At 42.5% G+C, this 15,690-nt stretch overlaps 1 long non-coding RNA gene across 1 annotated transcript; it reads right to left on the bottom strand.

The window, feature by feature from the left end:
• Window positions 1-5,429: 5,429 nt before the first annotated feature.
• Window positions 5,430-13,500, bottom strand: LOC114070538. The gene is made up of 3 exons (XR_003573938.1): window positions 13,489-13,500; window positions 6,406-6,409; window positions 5,430-5,509 (listed from the first exon to the last, which is right to left on the bottom strand). It is a non-coding gene; the product is annotated as an uncharacterized LOC114070538 (long non-coding RNA).
• Between the last annotated feature and the right edge of the window lie 2,190 nt (window positions 13,501-15,690).

Below are 15,690 nucleotides of genomic sequence, written 5' to 3'. Positions count from 1 at the left end.
GATAGACAAGTCTGGTTGCAGAAGGCACAGTGGAAAGACTCTCTAGGTGATATTGACAAGACGCGATTCTTTCTGTGTTGTCTTTTCTCCTCGAGAGTGATCCTAAGTGTGTTCTCAAAAGAAGCAGCAGCGTTATAGATAGCATGTCTCCAGACCTCCCAATTGGAGGCCAGAGTAGACCAATGGTGATGATCAGTATGGCCAAGGCTGAGATATTGTTTCAGGGAGTCCTTGTATCTCCTCTTCATGGTTCATCTCTTGCAGCAACCAGTGGTAAGTTCCCCATAGAGCACAATCTTAGGGAGGTGGTAGTCCTGCATCCTGGAAACGTACCCTGCCCAACGCAGCTATGTTCTCAGCAGCATGACCTCAATGCTCGTGACTGTTGCCTGTTCAAGGACAGACGTGTTGGTCACATAATCCGTCCAGTGGATGTTAAGGATTGTACAGAGGCAGCGTTGATGGAAGCATTCTAAGAGACGCAAGTGGTGGCAGTAAATGACCCATGATTCAGACCCACATAAAAGAGTAGACAGTACGATGGCTCTGTAAATGCTGATCTTTGTACTTTTCTTCAGGTGCTTGTTTCTCCAAACTCTTTCATGGAGTTTACCGAAAGCTCTGTATGTCTTTGCTAACCTGCTGTCTATTTCTTCATCAATCTTACCATCCGAGGAGATGATTCTTCCCAGGTAAATAAATTGCTGGACTGATTTGAGCTCTCATTTGCCAATGGTGATATGGGAATGATGGAAGACTTCCTGAGGTGCAGGCTGATTGAAAACTTCTGTCTTCTTCAGTCTGACTTCTAGTCTAAAAAGCTCAGCAACCTCTGCAAAGCAGGATATTAAATGCTGCAGAGTTACTTCTGTGTGGGCCACAAGGGTGGCATCATCAGCGTAAAGCAGTTCATGGACAAGATGATTTAAGGTCTTAGTGTGGGTCTTCAGTCGCCTTAGGTTGAAAAGGCTTCCATCGATACGATATCAAATGTAGATACTGTTTTCTTCATCAAGGTCTACTGTGGCCCTTTGGAGCATCATGCTGAAAAAGACTGTGAATAGAGTTGGTGCAAGAACGCAACCTTGCTTCACAGCATTGGTTATTGGAAAGGGTTCAGAAAGTGCATTGCCATATCTGACTTGACCGCATTGGTCCTCATGAAGCGAGATGATCATTTTGAGGAACTTGGGGGGACATCCTAAACATTCCAAAATCTGCCACAGACCTTTTCTGCTCACAGTATCGCAAGCCTTGGTAAGATCAACAAAGGTTACATAGAATCTTTTGTTCTGTTCCCTACACTTCTGTTGCAGTTGTCTGAGAACAAATACCATGTCTGTGGTATCCCTCTTGGCTCTGAAACCACATTGGCTTTCAGGTAGAAGTTCTTCTGCTATAGCAGGTATTAATCTGTTCAAAAGAATTCTTGCAAGGATTTTCCCAGCAATGGAGAGCGGAGTAAGACCTCAGTAATTTGAGCCGTCTGATTTATCTCCTTTCTTCTTGTACAAGGTGACGATGACTGTGTCACAAAGGTCTGAAGGTAGTTCGCCTCATTCCCAACAGTGCACCACAAAGTCATGAAACTTAGCATGGAGTGCTTGGCCACCATGCTTCCAGACTTCAGGTGGGATTCCGTCAACCCCAGCTGCCTTGCCAATTTTCACCTGCTGTATGGCTTTAAGAGTTTCTCCCATAGTGTGTTGGGGTAACTTGGCAATATATAAAAAGATATAGAAATTGTAATGTTGTTTAAAGTGAACATGCTTCCAAAATGGTGGTGTAACTCTTTGTGTAACTCTTCTTCTTCCCAAGATCCCTTACCTGTATCCTTGGAATGTCTAAGAGATAACTGGGAGCTCATCTATTGGTTGTTAACCCCTTATTGTCATTGATTGTTTGTGAGACCTCCTGGACTCTCAGTGGTCACCTTGTGATCTCCCCAAAAAGTATTTAAGCAGTTACCAGAACAATAAAACTCTCTCTGCCTGCTTCTCCCTGGTCTCTCCGTGGGGACCATGAGGTGCCGCAGGGTGGAGAGGGGAGGGGGAGAGCACGCTCCCCCCCAGACCCAGGGGTAAAGGAAAAGCCCTGTGCCTGGGGTTTCCCCTCCCTATCCACCTTCAACGTTCGTCAATAGTGGGGGCAATATCCAATTCAGTTTTCACTGATTGTTGTGAAATGTACTGCATTATTGAGTCTTGAACTACATGACTGGTACTGAAGAGAGACTGAAAGTGTTCAGATCATCCATTCAAAATGGAAACTTTATCTGTGAGAAGCATTTGACCGTCTGCACTGAGGACTGTAAGTTGTTTTCAGAGCCTCACAGAATCCCCTGTAGTCATTCATATCTGCGCATAATTGAATTTTTTCTGCTAGATTGGTCCACCACTTGTTCTGGATGTCACGAAGTTTCTGTTGGAACTTACTACATGCAAGACTGTTTTTCTTACATAGCAAGATGGTTGAGCAAGGTGTACTTGGTGAGCAGTTCTCTTCTTTCTCAACAATTACTGGATCTCTTGATTGTTTTCATCAAACCAGTCCTTGTTTTTCTTGAAGGAGAACCCTAAGGATTCTTCAGAGGACTGCAGAATGCTATTTTTAATCACTAGTTGCACCTAATACTGAACAAACAACAGGTTTTCCTTTACCTTCTTTGACTCTCGCCCCTGCCCGCAGGGTAGAGATGCGATCAACAATTGCTTGAATATTATACCAATGATCTTGGGCCCATTCCATTCCCAGAGGAGGTGACCTGGCACCAAAGTCATCTAATAGATTTTTAAACTCTTGTTCATTATGTTCCATGTTACCACAAAATTGGAGTGAATACGTCTCCAGGGGTTACCTCTTGAAAGTTACAGCAAATTTCCAAGGTCTTGTTCCTTCCTCTGGAGACGTACCTCTTAAAAGTTACAATGTGCACATTAACTTCAAAACCAATACAAAAACAAACAAACAAGAACTTGTAAAGTCATACATTATTGGAAGTAATCTGGAAGGTATATAATATTAGAGATGAATTGGAAAAGAGAAAAGAAAGAAGAGAGAAGGAACAAAGACAACCGTAAAGAGATGAAAGACAATTTCAGTTGATGACTATGGCAGTTGGAAGGGGAGGAGGTAATGAAAGGGGAAGAGGGAGACCAGACTTTGACTGGTAGCTTCCTGTCACTCAGAGAAGATCAATGTGCTTATTTTGAGCAGAAAGGGCACTGGAAATGAGAATGCCCACAGAATTCAGGACATATGCATAACCCCAGAAGGGGGGATGCTCCACAGGTAGAAATACTGCTTACACTTCATTGGGATTTAGATTGACAGGGACTAGCTCAAAAGAATTCCCAACAGAACCCCTGGTCGCAGTGAGGTTGGAGGATGCAAAGGTAGAATTTTTAATAGATACAGGAACAACTTACTTGGTATTGTAAGCAAAGCATGCCTGTAGTTGGAGCCACAGGGAAAAAGGAAGGAAGTAAGGCCATTCTTCAAGCCTCTAAAATTTGGAATTTGAAAGAGAATTTTAACTCATATGTAAGATAAAACATACACAGGTATTCTTCCTAAGAATACCAAGGCAGTGGAAGGATTTAAAAAAAGGTTTATTTCAGATGCAAGGAGCATTTCTTAATAATGCTGCGCCTGGGCCTCCAGGAGAAAAAGGCAATGCCCCGCCTTCTCTAAGGTTTTTTGTATCTTGTCTCTGTCCTCCCCCACCCTCTCTGGCCTGAGGAGGCCTTGTGCATGCCTGCAAACATGTTATCTCTGTGCATACCAGGGAGAGAGATAGCTTGCTCACAGCTTCTCCCTGCGACTTTCTCTGAAAAGCAGAAGGAAAGAAAAGAAACATCTAACCCATTTGAGAAGGCATTTTGCAGTCTTCCCAAGTGAGATGAGTCCTAGCTTTCCTTTACAAATTCTTCTGAAATTATACCTATCCCTACACATAAATTTCTGTACATACCCAAATACCCAATGCCATTATTAGGAAGAGACATATTAAGTAAATTAAATGCAAAAATAACCTTTGAAAAAGGACAGATCCCAGTACATATACTGGATGAAAAAGCCCTGGAGATGCAAGTGTTTATTGTTACAGGATCAAAAGGACTCTGAGGAAGAAATACCTGAAGAAGTGGAAAATACAGTGACTCCTTTGGTATGGGCTACTGGCACTCCTGGAAGGTCACAAGAAGTGGAACTGCTAACAATCCAGTTAAAACCAGGCACTAGACTGGTAAGATGAAAATAATACCCTATTATATTAGAAGCTAGAAAAGGACTACAGACAATCATTGGAAGACTTATTAGCTTTGGGTTACTTCAGGAATGCCAGTCCAAGTGTAATACTCCAATTTTGCCACTTAAGAAACCTCACTGGGATGAATCTTGTCTACTCCAAGACTTAAGGGCCATAAATTAAATAGTGCCAGATGTGCATCCAGTTGTAGCCAACCCGTATACCCTTCTGTCATGTGAAAGGGGGAAGTTTAGATTTTTGCCTGTCGGTGCCCGCAGGAAAGTTGAGACCCTTGTGTCTGACAATCTGTCAGTGTCTTGTAACGAGACCCTTCACCAACAGATTCCCAAGATCGGAGGGTGCTTCAACTGCCCTTGTCGGAGGGGCTCAACAGAGTGAAGACCCCTTCAGTGGTGTTACAATCTGCTTAAATATTGCAGAAAGAACTTCAGATTCGAATATTCCCTTGAGCAAAATTAAAACTCACACAAGTTATCTGTTGATACCAAAAACTGATTTTTATTAATTGCTAAGAGATGCAAAGAGAAAGAGGAAAAAATAAGAAAAGATTGGAAAACTACCTTTCTGCTGTGCTGGTGTGTGTGTGGGGGAGGGGAGAAGCAGTTTTCTGCCTTTTTTTTTTTTTCTTTCTCTGCCACTTTTTTCTGTGTTATCTCTTTAGCTGCAGGGGGTCTAACAGCTTTAGTTTTATGGAATGCAGGATGTGTGGTTTCCTTGCTCATGCTGAGCCCTGTCCCAGGCCGTGCAGGGTCTCAGTTCAGCCACAGCTCCCTGGCCCTCAGAAATATAATGAGGCTGGAAGGATAAGATATAACTCATCAGTGCAGCACGGTGGTCTCAGTTCTTTCCAGGCTGGCAGAGTCTCAGTCTCCCATGGCAGGTAGGCAGCATGCAGTGGAGGAGAAAAAGCGAGGGAAGGTGAGGAGAGACTCCTGAGGCAACCAGTTCTCTCTCCCTTTCTCCTTCCCTGATTTTCCAAAATTTGTCCTCGAGTTTTATTGTGTTCAAAGGAGGTTGTACGTGGTTTCTTGGCACGTAGTCAGTTCAGATGTCCGAGGAGATGTGATAACCTTAAACAATGGCAGGATCTTTTGGCAGGAAAATTCCCGTGGGAAGTCCTGGTGATAACTTCTGGCAGAGAGTTGACAGAGAATTTTTTGTAGGAAGTTTTTGACAGGCAGAACAATGGTGAAACATAATTTTTGGCATTTCTATATTATTTGTGTGTTACAAGCGGGCCTTGTCAAAGTGTTATCCACTGCCAGTAACTGAAAGGACTCACTTTAACAGTTCATGGAATAACGCTCTTTATTAATACTAATTGTGGCAGATTAATAAGGTTCAAAGGTTGTCAGTGATAGTGTCTAACTGCAAAAATATGTTTTAAAGCAATCTACTGATATATTAAGCAACCACAAGCTCTAATATGATTTAATCTTCTGATATATTAAAGGGCAAGCACAAACACCTTGCTCCAGTACGTAGACTATATTTTGTTGGCATCTGGGACCCAGGAGGAAGTGATTGCTCTGATCATCAGCTTTCTGAACTTACTGGGACAATCGGGGTACAAAGTATCTAGCAAGAAAGCTCAAATAGCCTTGCAGTAGGTAACATTTCTGGGATTCACCATCACACAAGGACAATGGAGCCTGGGGACAGAAAGAAAAGAAGCAATTTGCCACATACCAGAACCCCAGTCCAAACATGAATTCCCTGCATTTCTCGGAATGGCTGGATGGTGTTGCCTTTGGATTGTAAATTTTGGACTGCTAGCCAAACCACTGTATGAGGCTGTACAGGGGAGAGATTTTGATATGGACTCCAGAATGCCAAGAGGGTTTTGTTAAATTAAAGCAGGCACTAATGAGAGCTCCTGCATTGGGACTTCCAAATTTAGAGAAGCCCTTTCAGTTATTTGTTCATGAAAGAAAACACATTGCATTGTGAGTACTAGTACTATATCCTGGAAAAGATTGGTGGGGCATTTATCTAAGCAATCAGATCAAATTAGTAAGCAAGGGATGGCCCGCGTGCTTGAGGGCAGTAGTGGCCACAGAACTCCTTATACAAGAAGCCCAAAAGTTAACACTAGGGCAAAAGCTAACAGTCCAGGTGCCCCACATGGTAATGACTGTCCTGGAACAAAAGGGGGACCACTGGTTACCACCTAGCAGAATGATGAAATACCAGGAGTGCTACTGGAACAAGTTGACATTGAACTAAAAGTTACTACAACTTTAAACCCTGCAACTCTCCTAAGTAGCCCAGGGGAGACAGAATTGATGCATGACTGTCTGCAGATAATTGAACATGTATACTCTAGACAAATCAATCTAAAGGATGTGTCCTTTGATGATGCAGATTTAAGCATCTTCATTCACAGCAGCAGCTTCATAGTCAACAGTGAATGGAAAGTTGGGTATGCTGTAGTGACTCAAGAAGCTAAATTAGAAGCTGAAGAATTACCTTTCAACACCTCGGTCCAGAAGTCTGAGCTTGTAGCTTTAATTCTGGCCTTAGATGAAGGAAAAATTGTCAACTTATGAACAGATTCCAAATTCACCTTCACACTCATGGAGCTACCTGGAGGGAAAGAGGATTGTTAAGTTCACAGGGATCATCTGTGAAATACAGGGAACTAATACAGAAATTATTGCAAGTACTTAACTTACCAAAACAGGTGGCAGTGGTGTACTGTAAAGTGCACCAGTTTGGTAATAGCCCAGTAGCTGCCTGAAATTGATTAGCTGATCAAACTGCAAAAGAGGTAGCTGAAGGTCAAATCTTATTGTGTTGCCTTAAAGAATCCCTCAGGAGAAAAAATTACTTACCAGACAAATTTAGTAGAGATAAGAGAGCAGTTTTAATGGAAGGCCTTCAACCACGGGGGTACAGAGAAGCGCACCTGTGTCCAAGGGGTTCCACATTTTAAGGTGTTTGTCCATCCAATCCCAGATCTATCCGCCCCCCAGTTTCTCCCAGTTCTGCCCCCGGCATGCCCCTTTGGGAAATTTAGGCAGGGGCTCTGGGACCCCCTCTTCCTCATCTTCCTCTTCATCACAGCACACCCAGTCCTTGGAGCTCCTCCAAAGTTCTGGGTTTTGAAGGATGCTTTGTCTGTTGGTGTATCTTATTGTTCAAGCCAGGGTGCAAATGTTCTTAACAGAAAGAAGGCCTACCTTGAGGGAAGTCTAAACAAGGTAAGGAATTTAGAAACTTAGATATGAAATGGGGTAATAGGGTTGGGTAAATGTGTAAACTACTGTGCTAAAGGGTGAACTAACTACAGTTACTTCTAAAATCTGCAAAAAGTTAAAAATCAAAAAAATCCGTAGGCATCATTGTCAATCCCAGAGATACCAGGAATTGAAAGACGTTCTAGAATACAGTAAAGAAGATAATCATCTAGCAGAATTACCAGAAGCTCAGAAAAATGAGGAAGGATGGTGGGTCACAGAGGAAATAGAGTTGTGGTGCCCAATTTACTCCTAAGGGAAATAATGGAACAAGAACATAAGAGCACCCATTGGGGTGCTGAGGCACTAGTAGACAATGTAGAATTGCATATCCAGACAATGTAAAATTGCATATCCTTGGTGTTGGAATGGGGTGCACTGCAAAATGTATAGCCAAAAAATAGGAACTGTGCCAGAAAAATAAACCCCAAATTCAGCCTCGACCTCCTCTAGGACAAACTAAAAAGGGAAACACACCAGGAAATTATTGACAAATAGATTTCTCTGAATTACCATGGCAAAATGGGTATCGATACTTATTGCTACTAGTGGGTAAATTTTCTGAATGGCCAGAAGCTTTTCTCTGTCAAACCAATCAGACTAGAGAAATAGGCAAAATACTATTAAAAGAACTAATTCCTAGGTACAGGATACCTATAGGTGTGTCATCAGACAAGGGGTCTCACTTCGTGGCCAATATCATAAAAGAACTGTCAAGAACATTGTCAGTTAAGTGGGATTTGCACACACCATGGAGACTTCAGTCTAGTTGAAAGGTAGATCAAATGAATCAACCCATAAAGAGGCAAATAAGGAAAATTTTCCAGGACTCAGCTGAAGTGGTCTGAAGTGTTACCATTAGCATTACTGAGATTCAGAATAACACCAGGATCCAGGGACAAGCTTAGTCCTGAAATGAGAGCAAGGCCTAAAATAGTTAACTGAGATATCTTGCTCTGTTGAGAAAACCCCCCCGATACCTGCTCTGCCTGTACTGCTAAGAAAAACTTGTTCTGTTCTACTTACTGGACCTAAACCTAAGAAGAATACTAGAAACGCTATACAAGCAACCTAGAGGCCATAAATTAAAACAAGGAAGACATTTGAATAGGAGAAAAGGGCTTAGAGCCAAGAGTTTTTGCAAGTTTCAGTAACTGGGGCACCAACAATGGGGAGGTAGAAAGGTCAAAGCGAGGAAGAAGAGAAATAGACACCCAATTTGACGAGGAAGGCCGGAATGACCACTACCAAGAGAAGAATCTGGAAAGCACTGCCCTAAGCTCAGCCCAGACTCTGCCCAGACTCTGCCTATTATCAATATGCATGATTAGAAGTTGTAATCATATTAATATGTATGTTAAGATGTTGTAATCCTGGAGTTAGACTGTATAAATTATCCTGTTTTTCATTGATGCCTTCGAACAAGTTTGTCCAGCGTGAGCTGGCTTACTCCCAATGTTGAATAAATAAATACCTTTACTGTTAAAAGAAAAAAAACCTCTCGGAGCAGTTCACATTCTGAGGTTTTTCGACATCAATTTGGTGACTGCGGTAGGACCTTCTCTGCCTGGCTGCAGAACTCGTTGGAGCTTGGGAACCTCTGGGCATGTCCCGGGTAAGTTTTACTAGGAGGGGTTCCCTATTTTGGTTTTGGAGTTCCCATAAGACAAAGAAGGGATACTGTCTCACTGGGAGTATGGAAAAGGATACTTTTCCTGAGGGGAAATAACCCCTAGAGCTGGTATGTTCCAGTTTTGTTTGTATTTGGCCGAATATTGTTTATTTTGAGGGAAACGAAGTATCTAAGTTTCCTTTTCATTTGTTCTTTTTGTTATGAACTCTTGGAGTTTAGTAGCTCTAATAGTGTTCTGTGTTTTATATGTTACCCATGTTACTTTGTGTTGTTTTGTCTTGTGTTAGAAACAAAATTTGTTTGTTTCTAACCAGTTATAGAAATATCTTGTTTAGAGTCTTTTTATGTTTGAGTTATTATATGGAAGGCAGTTTTGAACAATTGACTGTGAATATATCACACCGCTTAAGACCTAGAATTAAGATTTGTACCTGATATACCTTGCTTACCTTGAAACATCTAGGAGCACATAGTTAAAGGTATCATGCTAAGAATTGCTATATGGGAGGTAGTGCTGAACAGTTAACTATAAGCACACCACATTGGATAAGACTTAGAAATAAGATTTGTCCATTTTGCAACTGCTGGTTATATGTATGAGCCTTGTGTAACAGATGTAAGGTTTGCCTCTCCAACAAACAAGGTTGGGTCAGAACCAGTGTGCATATTGTAGAAAAGAGGGACACAGGAAACAAGAATGACCTGAATTAACAGATGGAAATACAGATACAGGAGGGGCTGTTGTTGCTTACAGAGTACTGAGTGAGAGGGGTCAGTGGGTCTGCCCCGTGGGAACCCTTTGGTAAAAATTAAGCTAGGAGAAGAAAAAGAATTAGATATTTTTAATTGATACTTGGGCTACATTTTCTGTTTTGAATCAAGAATTAATACTTAAAAGGCATAAATCTGTTCAAGTCATGGATGCAACTGGTCAATCAGAAAAAGTTTTTGTTGTAGTATACGAGGACAACTATAAAAATAAAAACTGGGCACTTCATGATGATAACCTAAATTAAGCTTTTTATTGCTTCATCCAATATATTTCATCTTGTTCTCACACAGCTGCACTCACCCTCTCTGTAGAATCTTACATACCAACACTATTCTTATCTGTTATCTATATATTATTACCAGCCTTCACATATGATTGGATGTTCACTTCTTATTTACATTCTTTTCCTTGCTGCTAGGCTCCATGGCCTTGCTGCATACCTCCACAATTCCCCCTTTTTTGTATTTGTGTCACAAAAATTGCCTGGGCCGTCCTTTTCAGGGCCCTTTGCAAACACGACACCAAACATGGCAACATCAGTAGCACAACTACGATAATAAGCAACACAAACAACCTTGTTCTGACTATAGACAAAAGTCATCTTGATAGTTCCCATCTACTAACAGACTATTTAGCCAGTCCTGACCAGCATCAACTTGCAACTCTTTGATTCTTACTTCCAATCTTCAAAGGCTAGCATGCATCTACTTACCATAATCAAATTTATATCACACATCCTCTTAAATCTTGACACTCATAAAGTTTTTTAAGTTCATACACATAGATATCTACACAGTTTTTTTCACTCATACAGCTTTTTTCCCAGTCATTCAAAAGGTGACCACCTCAGTCATCCTTCATTCACACACAGTTAGGATTTTTATTACATTTTTGCATTTCAACCATACATCTCAGATCCCAAGTATTACTGGTTGTGTGCTTCTCAGTTTGCCGTCTCCTGTAGTCATGTTCAGCAATTCCACCTGTCCTGAAGAGGAATCAATACAAGGAATATAAAGCTTAACAAACCTAAATGAGATAAATTTTTGATCTAGTACCTGTTTATGTGCATGCATATTCTCCTCCCCCCTTTTTTTGTTTTGAAAATATGTTTAGTGTACAAAATGTTCTCTTTACAATAATTTGTTCTATGAGTGAGTTAACCCTGTTTTAGAATACCAAAAGCTAAGGAACTTAAGGTTATAATATTGGTGAATAACTTCTGCATTTTTGCATCTTGTAGTAATTTGAGTTTTCTACGCAGCATAGCAGAAATAATGTCAGGTGAACTGAAAGAAGACAAGAAAATCATGTCTGTACACTTTAAATTCTCAACTGAAATGTACCTTAACCTAATGCCAGGAGGGGAGAAAAGAAAAGAAGGAAGGTGTAATTTGCAATTACAAAATCACAGTAACCAAGTAACCAGGACCAATTACAGATCTCCTAAACTTTTATCTATTCCTCAGCAAGTTCCACTTCTCTGTCAGCTGTGACAAATTCAGTGAACCAGTCACGGGTTTTCTAGTTTAGCAACTGCAGATTCAGCAGTTTTGTCACATTGCCGAGAAAACTGTGCCGGCAACACACAACTGCCCCTGCTCTGCGATCGCCACGCGGTTGCATCAACAGCAGTTTCGCCTTCACTCTGCATGCCCTGCGCTGACCTCGCTCCACTCCCAGCACGGTTCTGCATAGCCGTCCAGCTCTGTGCTGGCATTCCACGGCGCCGTTGCTGTCTCCGTGTCCTGTGGATGTTGGTATCTCCTACGTCCGGATTGCAATTAACTCTCGGACCTGTCCATCTGCCTCTTCCAGTTGTTTCCACTGTTAACAAAAAGCTTACAAACCGTTCCCATTAATAGTTCAGTCAGTTTTGAGTAGTTATCGTGGCAGAAATGAGAGAGGCAATTCTGCAGAGGGACTGCGTGGGAAAAAAATGACAGGCACAGCCTTGGGACCGTAGCCAGTCTGTCCACCGTTCCAATGTGGGTCTCGAACCCACAACCCTGAGATAGAGAGTCCCATCCTCTACCAACTGAGGTAACTGGGCTCCTTCCCACTCTTACAGCAACAGTAAAAGTCCTAGGGAGCTCCTGCGTTTGAAAGGTTTCAGACACCACTCTCACACAAGCTTTTGTTTTTCAGTCTTAGAGTAGCAATACTTAACTCCATGTCTTCTATCTGTGACTGTTGTGATGAAACTATAACTTGCAAAGCAAACATATTTTTGCCTCTTGTTCAAGTTAAAAAATTTTTAAAAGTTCAAAGAATGTGGTGGACGGGCTTTACGGAATTCCAAAGGGATTGGTTGTCATAGCGACTGTGTTTACATAGGCATAGTGTTATTTAAATGCCTTCCTTTGGAGCACAGCGCGGGGGGGGCTCCGGGCTTCTGCCTTCCCGTGTTTTCTCAGTAGCCCTCCATCTTGCTCTCGGCTTGTCTTCAGCACACATTGCGGGGGGTGGGGGGGGGGGGGGGGGGGGGGGGGGGGGGGGGGGGGGGGGGGGGGGGGGGGGGAAGCAGTTTCGATTGCTGTCTGAGCTGGCCCCGACCCCGGCTCAGGTCCTCAGAGCTGAGCCACCCCGCCCCGTCAGTCCTTGTCGAGCAGCGCTGCTGCTTCGCTCTGCTGCTTAGCGCTGTCACTTTGCAGTGCCTCCCCCGCCCTGTGACGCTGCAAACCCTGCTCAGAACCACCATTTCTTTGAACTTCACGTCGTGAGCTGCTATCATCATCATCACGTTGTCAAAGCAGCTCATTTGAAGCGTCAACTATGCGCTCACATCCGAACTCTGGTGCCATTACGCCCCTAAAGTTCCCGGTGGCTCACTTGCCTCAGGTGTCAAGAAAACTTGGGTCCGGACCCTTTTTCGCAGAGCCCCGCTACTCTCTGCTTCACCGGGTTTCGTCCTCACCGCACCTCGACCTGCGATTCAATTCCTCTCAGGGAATTGTGGGGTGCTTGGCCAAGAACAGGCACTATGGACAAGCCATATTAATGGACCTTAAGCCTGAATTAGCAAAAGGCCTGCCTTTAGGTTAGAGGAAAAGTACTGGCTCTGATGTCAGCTTGGAGGAATGCTAACTGTGAGATATTTGCGAGGAGAAATGTGGACCAAAGGACCAATCGCATGGCAGCAGGTGCTGGGTACTGAGAAGTGTGTTTAACTATTTCAAGCCAATTGTGTAGCGACAGGTGCCTGTACTCGACCAATGGTGTAATGACATGTATGTGTAAGAAAGTATAAAATAACTCCTGTAACACATAATAAAGTGGATTCTGACTATCGATCATATTGATCTGCATGCAGTTTCTCCGTGTCCTCTCTGCCACAGGGAATTATCTCCAATCCCTCGATGGGGATCAAGTCCACTTTGACTCCAGATCAGGGTGGGAGTCTTGTAGGTATTAGTCGTGATCCCTCCTGGTTCGTAACACTCTGAGTCACCAGTTGTTGTAGTATATGAGGACGACCATAAAAATAAAAACTGGACACTTCATGATGATGGCTTAAATTCAGCTTTTTATCGTTTCATCCAATATATTACATCTTGTTCTCACACAACTGCACTCACCTTCTCTGTAGAATCTTACATACCAACACTATTCTTAGCTCTGTTATCTATATATTATTACCAGCCTTCACATATGATTGGATGTTCACTTCTTATTTACATTCTTTTCCTTGTTACTAGGCTCCACGGCCTTGCTGCATACCTCTACAAGTTTTTGTTTTTGAAACCCCTAAAGTTTAAAATTGGAAAACAAATGAGAGTGCATCAGTTCTTGTATTTACCAAATTCACCCAAACCCCTATTGGGCAGAGACCTACTAGAAAATCTGGGAACTGCAATAGAATTCAAACAAGGTAAAATCAAATTTAAGGTAAAGGAAGAACAATTAATAGGAACTCTGAGTTTAGCAATGAGCTATGTGGAGCCAAGCCAGGATAATTCAAATGTCAGTCAGATTTTAGATCAGGTATACCCAGGAGTTTGGGCTACTAAAACACCAGGAAAACCGAAATGGGCAACTCCCATTCAAATAGAATTACAACCACGAGTAAAACCAGTAATTAAGAAGCAATATCCACAGAGGTTAGAAGATAAAAAAAGGAATTGAACCAATAATAAATAACTTCTTGAAGTTAGGGGTTTTTTTAGAGTATGAATCAGATTTCAACACCCCAATTTTACCAGTCAAGAAACCAAATGGAACTTTTAGGTTGGTTCAAGATTTAAGAGCAGTAAATGAAACAGGTAAAAACATACATCCAGTTGTTGCAAATCCATATACCCTCTTAACAAAATTAAAAGAAAATTTGATTTAGTTTACAGTACTAGATGTAAAAGATGCCTTCTTCTGTCTCCCCTTAGCACAGGAAAGTCAAAAGATATTTGCTTTCGAGTGGGAAAGTCCCACCACTGGAAGGAAAACTTAACTCACTTAGTGTTACCTCAAGGGTTCAGAAATAGTCCCACAGTTCTTGGGAACCAATTAGCTAAAGAATTGGAACAATGGTAGTCACCACCGGGAGAGAGTGTACTTTTACAATATGCGGATGATCTATTGATTGCTACTGAAAAACAAGAAGAATGAATCCAGTGGACAGTCATTCTCTTGAACTTTATGGGTCTAAATGGGTATCGAGTCTCTCAACAGGAAACACAACTGGTGCAGAAACAAGTGGTGTACCTGGGATATGAAGTATCAGGGGGACAACACTCTGTGAACAGCAAGAAAGGAAGTCATCTGCCAGACTCCCAAACCACAGACAGTGAGAGACCTTTAAGAATGACAGGTTGGTGTTGTTTATGGATATATCAGTATGGACTAATTGCAAAGTCTTTGTATGACCTGCTGAAAATAACTAAGGGCAACCTAATCTGGAACCCCGAAACAAGTGGAGTCTTCAAACAACTGAAGAGAGAACTCATGAGGGCTCAGGTGTTGAGATTGCCTGACGTAACAAAGCCCTTTTGGTTGTTCTGGCACAAGTGACAAGGAATGGTTTTAGGGGTCCTGGCCCAACAATTAGGGCCATATAAAAAAGTAGCCTACTTCTCCAAACAATGGGACGAAGTAAGCAAAGGATGGCCCACCTGCCTAAGGGCAGTAGCAGCAGTGATCATACATATAGAAGAAGCCAGGAAATTTACAATGAGACAGAAAAGGACTGTATTAGTGTCCCACACAGCATCTACAGTGCTGGAACAGAAGGGGAACCACTGGTTGTCACTCTCTTGATTCTTGAAATATCAGGTTATCCTGGCTGAATCAGATGATATAAACATTCAAGTGACTAACGTTGTCAACCCAGCTTCATTCCTAGAAGGCAAAACCACAGTCGAATGCATTGTACACAACTGCCAGGAGACCAAGGATGCAGTGTATTCCAGTCTCCCGGACCTCAAGAAGAACCACTCCAGGACGCAGAAGATTAGTTTACCGATGGCAGCAGTTTCGTAAAACAAGGTGTGAGGATGACTGGGTATGCTGTAACCACCACTACTGAGGTAATCGAATCAAATCCTTTGCCCACAGGAACCTCAACCTGTAGGAGGTGGTATCAGAAGAAGCCTGCAGAGAATCGAGCTTCTGGCAACAACAGCTGCCCAGAACTGCCTGGGGGCCAGCTACAAGGGGTCAGGCCGGCCCCAACCTTACAGACCTCTGCAGGATTTCCCTCTCCTGGGCCCCCAAAGACCACACCTTCCCTTCTTTCCTGGCTATCCCTTCCCCCTGAATGAATAGACATGTCCTCCTAACCTAT

The sequence above is a fragment of the Empidonax traillii genome, unplaced genomic scaffold (genome assembly GCF_003031625.1).
Source record: "Empidonax traillii isolate 1590-97213 ecotype Southwest subspecies unplaced genomic scaffold, ASM303162v1 scaffold1596:size141963, whole genome shotgun sequence".
Lineage (NCBI taxonomy): Eukaryota > Metazoa > Chordata > Aves > Passeriformes > Tyrannidae > Empidonax > Empidonax traillii.
The sequence above is the reverse complement of the archived record's forward strand: the minus strand, read 5'-3'. Positions and strand labels throughout refer to the sequence as shown.